This window comes from Arvicanthis niloticus, chromosome 10 (genome assembly GCF_011762505.2).
Source record: "Arvicanthis niloticus isolate mArvNil1 chromosome 10, mArvNil1.pat.X, whole genome shotgun sequence".
Classification (NCBI taxonomy): Eukaryota; Metazoa; Chordata; class Mammalia; order Rodentia; family Muridae; genus Arvicanthis; species Arvicanthis niloticus.
The window spans coordinates 74,604,020-74,613,246 of record NC_047667.1 but is presented as its reverse complement, the minus strand read 5'-3'; the positions used below and the strand labels follow the sequence as shown (position 1 = coordinate 74,613,246).

Genomic DNA, 9,227 nt, shown 5'->3' with positions numbered 1-9,227 from the left:
CCCATAACTGACAGTTCTCAGCTAGGAGTGAGGGTCTCATGTATCCCCTGCCGGCCACTGAACAGTGTTTTTTACACTTGCACTCTCCTATGTCCCTTGAAAATAACCTGTAATTGGAGTAATGCAAATTAAAAATACTCTGAGATTTTTTTATCTTACACCAATAAAGCAAATGACAGTGCATGCTGGCAAGGATGTGGGAAATAGGAACAACATTCATTTATCGTTGGTAGGAGTGCAGACTTGTACAGCCACCATGGACATCAGTGTGGCAATTCCTCAAGAGGCTTGGAACAGATGTACCTCAAGATCCAACTATACCACGCTTCAGCACATACCCAAAGGACTCCACACTCTGCTACAGAGACATGTGCTCAACCATTTTCACTCCTGTTCTACTCAGAATTGCCAGGAATTGGAAACAGGCTGGATAGCAGTCAGTGGATGAATGAACAAAGGAAAAAATGCTACATTCACACAATGGGATATTACTTAGCTGTTAAAAAAAATGAAATCATGAAACTCACAGATAAATGGATGGAACTAGAAAAACTCATTCTGTGTGAGATAACCCGGATCCAAAAAGACAAATAAGGTACATATTCACTGACATGTGGATGTTAGCGTTAAGTCTTCTTCGATACACAGGCTATAATCCATATCACCACCGCCGAGGCCAGTTACAGAGTAAGGAACTAGAGGGGACAGAGGATGTCCCCAGGAAGGAGATATAGAGTAGATAGCTCTGGAATGGGGAGGGGTTGAAATGGGAGGATCAAATAGGAGGGAGGTAGGAAGAGGTAGGCGAAGGAAGGAATACAAGAGACAGCTAAAACTCATGGCCATTTGAGGGGTCTAGTAGTTACATATATGAAAGAAATCTAAACAGAATCACCAAATAATAAGAGACAAAGCCCCAACTAAACATCTCTCAGCACCAAATAAAACCTCCAGTGCTGATGTTGAGTTATAGCTAATTAAGTTTTTGGCCAACAGGGCCCCAGTAGAAACCCCTAAACAAGCCAGATTATTGTCAAGGCTATTGTTTGGTCTCTAGAAACTGATTGTAAACTCCACTGCTGAAGACAACACCTAAGTAACTCACTGAACACAGAGAAGTCAAGTTGGTGCCTACCTAAAACCTTCACCTCTGCTGGCTGCTGTTAATGGAACAGGAGGGTAGTCTGCATGCTACCAAAGAAGAAAGATAAACACCAATTCAGCTCCAAATGCTTCAGTCTACAATTGTAACCTGCCTGCAAGATGCACACATGTATTCGGGTGCAAAGCTTGTGGGGGTTACCAACCAAGACCAGATTGATTTAAGGCCTCTACCTGAGATGGAGCCTGTTTCTGACACTGCAGGACTGTGAGACTAGATGGCTCAGGAATCCAGGAGAAAACCAAAAACTACTGTTCTGCTAAGGGAACATAACAATAAAATGACTCCCGACAGCACCCTGTTATTCTTGGTCATCATCAGAGAAGCTTTCCTGCAGTACCTGGGAACAAATACAGAGACACACAACTGGACAGTGTGCAGAGAATGAGCGACCTTGAAACACTCAGTTCTAAATAGATGTCTTCCACCAGGGCTCAGGAGACTCTGTAGAAAAGGGGCCAAAGGATTGTAAGAGCCAGTGGAGACAGAAGACACAAAGGAGACGAAGCCTTCAAGACACAACAGGGCTGGCACAACATGAACTCTCCAGAGACTAGCAGCATGCACAGGGCCTGCTTGCATTAAGACCTTACAGTCTCTGCACATTGTACAGTTGTGGGTCTCTGTATTCTTTTTCCAATTACAGGGACAAATGGGGTCTCAGATCTGAGAGGGGAGAAGACACAAACCCCAATCTATAACTCAGAAGGTATCTCCAATTAATAACCACCTGCAAAGGAGTCTCACTTAAGGGCAGGCCCATGCCCAGCAGGAGACAGCCAATGAAAAACAAGTGTGATGATATTTTGGGAGGGTTTTTGTGTGTCACGACACCTTGTCTGGGCATTTTGGGTTTTTTTGGTGGTGGTGGTGGTGGTTTTGCTTGTTTTGTTTTACTTTATAGGTCTTGTCTATTATCTGATTGTGGGTTTTTATCGCTTTTCCTTTGGCTGTTTTCTTTTCTTTTAGATTACTATTTGTTTTCTATGGCAGAAAGAAAATATGTGGATTTGGGTGGGTATGGAGGTGAGAGCATCTGGGAGAAGTTGAGAGAAGGGAATCCTGATCACAATATAAGATATAAGATATAAGATATAAGATATAAGATATAAGATATAAGATATCAGATATCAGATATCAGATATCAGATATCAGATATCAGATATAAGATATAAGATATAAGATATATAAGGTATAAGATATTTTATATATTTTTCCCTCCCTTCTCCACTAACTTGGAATTGTTTGTGTTTCCCTTTCCTCCATTAAGGTGTCATGTATCCCAGGTTACCCTCTAAATTCTCTATGTAGTCTAGGCTGGCCTTGAACTCCAGATCCACACTGTTCACCTCTCAAGTGCTAAAATTAGAAAGTTGTACCACCATCCTGGCTGTTTCTGGTTTGGGGGTTTTTTGCTTGTGTGTGTGTGTGTGTGTGTGTGTGTGTGTGTGAGTGTGTGTTGAAGAAAGAATATGTCATGTTAACATTATATATAAAATAAAACATTACAACTTTTAAAAGTGCCACGGTATTTAAAATCTCAGATACTTTAAAGGGTCAATCTCTCTAAAGCATCCAAAATTGGGGCTGGAAAGATGGCTCCGCCCTGAGATCAGTACCCCACACCCACACTGTCACTCACAACCGTCTGTAACTCCAGCCCCGTGGGATCTGGCGCCCTCTACTGGCCTCTACATTTAGTCAAAATACCCAGGAAAATAAAATCCAAATAAATAAATAAATATCAAAAATCACTTTTAAAGTTCAAGCCTCTTGAAAATATCCAAAATCCATCTAGAACCCCCAAGTCTCTTTGTTCAAAATCTCTTCCTGTGAAGATTCCTATAAAATGAAAAATAAGTTACATACATTCTACCCCGTGAAGGAAGAATGAGACAGTTACAGGCAGACCGAGTAAAACTGAAATTCAAAGGTAGAACAAAGGTCAATGCCTGACATCTGAGACTCATTCATGTGCCTCTGGGCTCTGAAGGGCATGGGTTACTGCTCTGCCCTCTGCAGCACAAGCAGTCTCTCAGGCCCAGGTCATCCTTGTTACCCTCCTTAACCGGCCTATTGGTGAAGACACCTCATACAAGAGTGATATGACCTGTGGAAAGAAAGCAAGCTGCTATCTACCTGAAAGTCCATCCCTACTGACCAGTTTCACAGTGCTCGGAGGTTCTATAAATGCTACGGGGTGTAGGGTGGACCTGTAGCTGAGAGAGAAACGTGGTCGGGAGATAGAAGAGTAATTAGTGGGCAAAGAAGGATATGATCAAAATGCATTAATGCATGCATGAAACTCTTAAACAATAAATACGGCTATAATTCATTAATTAATTTTTAAAATACTGCCATCACTCACTAAGCTGCTTTTAGACCATCTTAATCCATTAAGCCAAATAAAACGAAATTCAGCTTGGGTATCTTCTAAATCACAGCCCTTGTCCCCCACTATTTTGTATTGGGTGAAATTCCAATCAGGGTGTTTGTAGTCAGTGTCTGGTGAGACTCAACTCCTAGTTCTCTTCACATGCCATCTCATGGTGAGGGATGATGGAGCTCTCTGCAGTCTGTTTGATAAAGGCACTAAGTCCCCTCATGAGCTGTCACCTCCCCAAACACTTCATGCCTAAACACCATCACATTGGAGATGATATGTTAACATGAATTTGAGGGACACAAATATTCAGTCCATGGTAGTGACCCACTAGTTGGCTATAGCCTTCAATCTGAAATCAACACACACACACACACACACACACACACACATCTGCCTCTATATATGATTGAGGTTTTAGGGCAGTAGGAATTAAACAGAATTTGTGTACTGGTCCAAGCCTCTGGTCTTTAGACGTCATTTACAACATTGTCCCCTCGGGAACATGTACTCTCATTTCAAACAACTGGATTACAGTCCAATTTGAAGAGCTCAATACATCTGTAAACTGGAGCCTGCCTGTTCTAAATTAGGAACATTTTTCTCTTAGGATTTCACTTACACCATAACAGAAAAGCTGAGCTAGCCTCCATAAAAGCATCCCAGCACACGCAACTGCCTGGGAACAGAAGTGTCTAGGAAGCAGTTATCCCTAACGCCTGTGCAGCTTCTTTCCCCCGTGCACAGAGACTTACTTTTAACTTCTGAAGATAGCACTGAGGTAACTGACGTCCCCATAACTCATGGATTGAAAGCTAGTGGAGAATGTTTACTACAAAAAATATAAATTGCCAGTGGCCTGATGGGTTTTCTCAAATGTACTTTCCCTGACCTTGAAGCTGCTGCATATAGCAAGAACTTTCCAACCCACATATTCGTGTTGTCATGAAGAAGTCAGGTAGCCAGGAGACTTTTGCCATGCACCTGGGTTTCACCACAGAGGCCTTCCGAAACTTCTAGAATATCTTTTGGAATGGCAGAAGGAATTCTATTTTATTACAGTTTGAATTGAAGTCTCTAATGGGCTCTAAACCATTATGGTACCAGGAGCCAACCTGAGGTCTCTTTAGAGACATACATTAATCATTTTTATGCAGTTATCTCAAGAAACATTGGGGTTAGGAAGTTTTAAAAATTAATTCTATCAGAATTTGCCAAGGACTAGCCTTGGCTTAGAGAGGGAGTCCCAAGGAAGGGATGTTTGGAAGCATTGAAAGAAAGAATTGTGGGTACAAGCTGACAGCCTTGTGTTCTGCTGGAGATGTCTCCTTAGACTGCTCTCTGCTCACTAGAAAAAGTTCTAAAAGCTCTCTGGATAGCGCATGAGTTTTCCAACCAAAGTCAGAAAAGCTACTAGGAAAAAAAAAGATCTTGGATTTTCCAACCAAAGTCAGAAACCGGCTACAAAAATTCTAAAAGAGCTGTGTTTGTTCTCCAATCAGTTCTCTCTGGGTAGCTCTCTCTGGAAGACCAAGAGCCAGTCTTTTATTTATGAATCAATTCAGTCATTTTTACCCCAGGTTCTCTTTTGAGTATCCCATGAATCAGCATTTTCTGACCTTAGCCCCTTGATTCTTAGAAGACAGCAAGTAATTAAAAAACAACAACAACAACAACAACAACAACAAAAAAACAATATGGCAAATGAGTTTAGAGATCTGCCTGCCTTTGTAAGGATAAACTTAGGCGGGATCTCACTCTACGGCCACCATTCCCCTTCTCGCCTTTCTTACTGTCTTTCTGACGTGCTGGCTCCCAGTGCAGCTGCCTCTGTTCTTTCAGGTCTGTGAAGCTCCTCGTGTGCTTTATATCACATCCTTATATTTTGCAAAGTTGAAAAATCCTGTTTCTGTATTTTTGAACTTGTTTTTCAAGTTCTTTCCCACAGGGCTGTCCTGAAGGTCATAGCATTTACCATTTTGCTAAGGACATTAGACACACCCTTGACTCCTGAACTCTTGCTGTTTCTAATTATCCTGGAGTCATTAACCTTGGCAGAGAGGACATTCCCAGATAACTTTGGCAGAGAGAACATTTTCTGAAGGAGGAATATAAAGTAAATTATGTGCATTATTATACAAACAATCCTCACACCTAGCAACCATCAACACTCGTGGAGGCCCATGCTCTCCTGAGTCTTCTCCAGGGGCAGGAACTGTGTCACACTGTCCCTTGCATGGCCATGCAGGACTTGGCAAGAATTCTCGAAAGAAGAAACACAAATGGCTGAGAAACTCTTAAAGAACTGTTCAGCATCTTCAGTCACCAATGAAATGCAAACTAAAACTACTTTGAGATTTCATCTTATATCTGTAAAATTGTCAAGATCAATAAACAAATGGCAGCCCCTACTTGGTAAGGATTTGGGGTAAGGAGAACACTCATGGATCGCAACTTGTGCAATCCATACAAACTTGTACAGCCATTACGGAAATCAGTGTGACAGACGCCTGGGAAGCTGGGAACAGTTCTAAATCAAGATTTAGCCGTATCATCCTCGGAAATAAACCCAAGGGAACCCAGATCCTACTACAGAGACACAAGCTCAGCCATGTTCATTGCTGCCCTATTCATAACAGCATCAAATGGAAATTGACAGCAACAAACAGGAGACGGAAAGGACCTCACTGGATACTACAGTGGGAAAAAAATCAGCTCCGTTGACTACAGTGTCACTGAGCTCCAGAATCAGACAAGCAACAGTCAGTAACCGACAAAGAACACACTAAAGAAGTCGGCTAACTACAGTCTCCTCTGACTAACACAAGCATTCAACGTTGAGTGCAGAGTCAAAGACAATGATCCTCACACACACTTAAAAACAATTATGGGTATCCCAACTTTATAGATTCAGTTGTGGAAGACCTCAACATAATGACATGATATAATGTCATCAACTTGCCCACAGGCTGTGTAGCACATTAATTAATTAATATCAGGGGCTTGGAGAAGAGACTGCATGGGCCTGGAACCACAGCTCTGTAACAGAGTTGCTGGTGTTTGTCTAGGGCATTGCCATGTTTGTTCCTTGGCATAAACAAAGAATATAGTATGACTGAGAAAGACAGAAGAACAAGTTGTAGGCCTGAACATTCACTAAACTGATTGATCTGAGTGTTTTCTGGGGGCCCTGGTTCCTCCCATTTCCCCTGTTGGTTCTGTTTAGATACCTGCCCCTAGCCTTCCCTCTGTTACTCCTCACAATCTCTTCAGGGAACAAGAAGCGGTGATGTCAGAAAGCCTGCTTTCACTTTCCTTGTCTACCTGTATCCTCCTCTAATTCTGCTTCAGCTGCATCTCACTAAGATGACCCCACAACAGGAAGAGCCGAGATGTGAGCATGTTGGGAAGAAATACATTGCAGGTGCTGGAAACAGGAAATGGCAAGGGACTGAGGCTGGTGTCGCCCACATGTTTAAGGAACCGACTTGTCCTCCAGTGGGAGAGTGACTGTGAGGCCACAATGACACATATGTCTGTTCCTCCAGTGTGTTTACATCATTGACAGCAGATTCACTGAGACCATCAAAGAAGGGATGAGTCAGTAAACACCACTGATAAATCAAGGCATAAGAACTGATAGTGAACTCCTGGAAGTTAAGCTGGAAGGAGGAGACATGTCTACAGACCAACACCACGAGACAGACAAACATTGTGTGTTTAACTTTCCTGTGGCAGAAGGAAAATGAAGTTAAAATTTCTTCAGGTGGGACAAATGTATATTCTGCGATGACAGTGGTCATGATGTAATCTGCATAATTTATATGCCCCTAGGAAATTCAATAATAAGTTTGCCTTGCCCCAGTCTTCACCTCTGAGGTTTTACACATCCCAGAAGAAGCACTTCTATGCTTTGATTATGTCTGCAGCAGGCAGATAATGCAAAGTACATCATAGACTTCAGCTGCTACCACTCCACAGTTGTCACATTCCCTACCTGAAACCGTGCATACTTTCTGAAACAATGGCTTCTAGTCCCACAGTATCTGACACAGACATTCAAGCAGAAAAAGATAAAGACATGCCAACCAAGAACAAGAGAAAAAAGTACTTCCAAATATTCCTGGGCTCCTAGTGTCCACACTGGATCATAAGAAAGAAACCGTTACATTTGGTTAACTCTGAGGCACCATCACACAAACCTAAACCTGCCCCACTCACGAAACCAGTCTGATCTCTAGAGGCTGCTCAGCAAAGAAATGTCACAGCTTCTCGAAATACATAAAAAGCAGATAGACAGTTGAACCAGAAAATCTTTAGATTAACCAGGAACCAAAAGAGATTTCCCCTTTGACCCAAATTTGACGACCTAGTTGTGAATAAGCCCCATGGTAAGACAGACAAAGCTCAGTTTTGTGGTATGAGAGGAACAGGAGGGAAGGCGGCTGAAATACGCTGTCAGTGGAAGCAAGGGCGTAGAAGCTGCTCTAGACAGAAAGCAGGGACTCCTCCCTTGGGCCCACAAGGCTGAAGATGCAAACATACATCATTTTCTAATTGTACAGTCATCTTAGATTCGAAAAGAGCAAAACCTCACAGGACATACTCTCCCACAGTCCCCAGATATCACCCTAAGATGAAAGCAATTACTCATGCAGGTAAGGCTGCACCCTGGAGTAGAAGTTACCATCTCCTGAGGAAACAAGTCATTTCCTCAGGGGAGAAGTATTTCTTTGGGCCACCATGCAGGACTGATGCTAAGATAAGAAAAGGTAGGACCGCACCTGCTTAGTGCTAAACTAACTGCCCCTGGTTGTATTATTATTATTATTATTATTATTATTATTATTATTATTATTATTTCTCTTATTTTTATATTTTCTTAGTATTTAAAACTATTTTTAAATTTAAATATATTTTGATCATATTCTTCCCTCCCCAAATTTTTCCAGATCCTCTTCCCCTCCCTACACCCAACTTTAAGTCCTTAATCAGAAAACAAACAAAAGCCCAATAAAACAACAACAACAAAAAACCCGAAAATCAAGAAACTAAGTAACCCTCCCCCCCCCAATAACACTAAACTGTGAAGCTCTAGTTAGTGACCCTGGAGATAGAACCGAGGTCACTGGGCCTATCATATATATGTTCTGCTTCCCCATCTGACTATTACATAAGCCTCCTCTCTCTGACTGTCACACATTATGTGTCTCCTAGACTGCTGTAGGCCAAGCACTGCTGGTTGGAGTTGCATGGGCCTAACTCCAGTGAGTGCTTACCTAATTCTCAAGTTCAGGAGTGTATTTTCATGAGTGTGGGTTACTAGCATGCTTTATAATCTCAATATAGTTATTATCTATTCTTTTGTAGTCATCAGACAAAATGGAATATGAATATTTATGGGAAGGTATCTAGTTGCTGGAGGAAATTATTTCTATTTACCTGACATATCACTTTATTTCCCTAATTAAAATGTAACCCTTTCTGGTTTTCTAATATAATTTACTATTAAAACTAGGTTGTTTTTGAAGGATATAAAAAACTTAAATCTAAAAATGTAAAACCAAGTTTTCATTCAGAAAGCAATTTTTAATTAAGTTTCATTTCATTTTTATTAATTTTATTTTTAAATTAAAATATAATTGCATTATTTTCCTATGTTTCCCTTTTTTATTTTATTTT

The 9,227-nt window shown here is 41.3% G+C and overlaps 1 non-coding gene across 1 annotated transcript; it reads right to left on the bottom strand.

The window, feature by feature from the left end:
• Positions 1 to 4,976: 4,976 nt before the first annotated feature.
• LOC117716708 (U7 small nuclear RNA) lies at positions 4,977 to 5,037 on the bottom strand. The gene has a single exon (XR_004607803.1). It is a non-coding gene; the product is annotated as a U7 small nuclear RNA (small nuclear RNA).
• Positions 5,038 to 9,227: the final 4,190 nt, after the last annotated feature.